Here is a 1986-nt window from a genome sequence, read left to right as displayed (position 1 = left end):
TAGGCACATAAACCTAGATCGAAGATAGAGTAGTATGTCAATTAGGAGCATTTTATAGAGAATACACTATAGGAGGCTGAAGAACAAATTGTTAGTCAACCATTTCTGCAAACTCCTATTCCAAAGGACAAAGAAATCAAGAGACCTAGGGAAAGTATGTCCCCTACAGATTTAGAATCTCAAGCTACATAATTTCATGTTTTCAAGAGGAGAAGGAAGGACCCAAAGACTAATACTAAGACTGACACTAAAGATTATGCTCAAATAATAAATATCCAAGAAGAATCCTCAGAAGAAAAAGATTCGTAGGAGCAAAATACAATGATTTTGAGAGGTATTCCAACCACTTCCTTCCCATGTGTTGAGGAGTCAATTGAGTCACCTATGTCTTCTACATCTCAGATTCTAGCACAACAAAACATTTTTTCCAGATATAGGGAGATCAAGAAGAAGAATGAAGCATTGAAGGCTTCAACATATTCAAAGTTTTGGAAGCAAACTACTACTACTTAGCACAGATTTTTGTCTGCATTTGACATAGAAAAGGGGTAGTTCCAAATGGCATTTTTGGAACCTACAGTTCCACTCCCTAGAAGTGCAGAAGTCTACAAAGCTTCAATATTTTTTGTTGATACCAAAAATCTTCATGCAATCGATCAAAATAATTCTTATAAGCAAGAAAGTGATATGATTTACTAAGCACTCACTAGTTCAGCCATGGCTGCCTCAAAGTTCCAAGTCTCTCTGAATAATATGCATTCACAATAGAAGATAGAACAAATGTCTTCTCTGACCAAAGACACTAGAACTAAATCTTTAGAATATATAATAATTAAACTAGGATATGATCCTAGTAATGTCAAGGCAACCGAGGAGATAATAATAATAAAAAAAATCAGATATTCAAGCCCTCAAGAAACAACTTAATATTCCAACCACAGAGCACCCTCGAGCCAAAGAAGTAACCAATCTGGAAATGGGGAAAGAAAAGTTGTTCAAAATAATAGTTGAACAGAACATTCAAATCAAGAAGATGGAAAAGGAAATGGAAGCACTCATGAAGGAAAAGGAACAATTGGAAGCAACATGTACATGAGGATACATCAACACAATAGGAGGTACAACAAACAACACAAGCATAAAATTTAGATTCTTCTAAGAAGCTAGTCCAAGCTTTGGGAGAATTATCATTAACAAATAAGGAAAATGAGAAATTAATGGCAGCGCTCACAAAGATGGAGGAAAACAAGATAAAAGAAGATAATGCATACCTAGCAAAGGTGAAAAATAATATCAAAGTGACACAACAAATTCAAAAATATGAGAATCAATCTCTAACAACTCAGATGGTGGCAGAGACTAAAAGGAGTATATGGCATAATATAAATGCAAATATCGTAGAATTATGCTCATCCATTCATATCATATTTGAGCAGGAGGAGTTAGTGCAAAATATCAAGGTTGCAATTGAACAAACAAAGATTGAAATAGATCACAAGCGAGCATAAGCAAATATAATTATTAAAATGTTGAACTCTAAAACTAAGGAAGAGCTTAAAGAACTCCATATTCAAGACAAAATAGGCACAATGATGGAAGTAAAAAGAGTATTAACAAAGAGGAATCTCATGGTGCAACTAGAAAATAAATGCAAATAATTGGAATTGTAGGTTAAGATATTTAACTAAAAATTTTCTTTATTGCAAGAGAAAGGGCTCCCAACCTTAAGAGCTTCTAATGGAAAATTGATTCCATTAGAAAATTATCAAGATCAATTATGTAATATTGTTGCAGATGCATCTAAGTTTACTAAAGTAAGAGGAACTATAAGTGGAGAAGCTTTCATGGAAGGAATACAACATGATCTCTTCATTCAACATCAAATCCATCATCTATTTTTAAACAAACCAACTTTCTAGACATACACAGAATTAGATGAGAGATTTCAGAGCATGGTGAATTTCCCATTCCTAGTGAAGATCGGTG

The sequence above is a fragment of the Pinus tabuliformis genome, chromosome 6, assembly GCF_031772625.1.
Source record: "Pinus tabuliformis cultivar Carrire ecotype Pingquan chromosome 6, CPIR1, whole genome shotgun sequence".
NCBI classification, from domain to species: domain Eukaryota; kingdom Viridiplantae; phylum Streptophyta; class Pinopsida; order Pinales; family Pinaceae; genus Pinus; species Pinus tabuliformis.
This window is presented reverse-complemented; position numbering follows the sequence as displayed.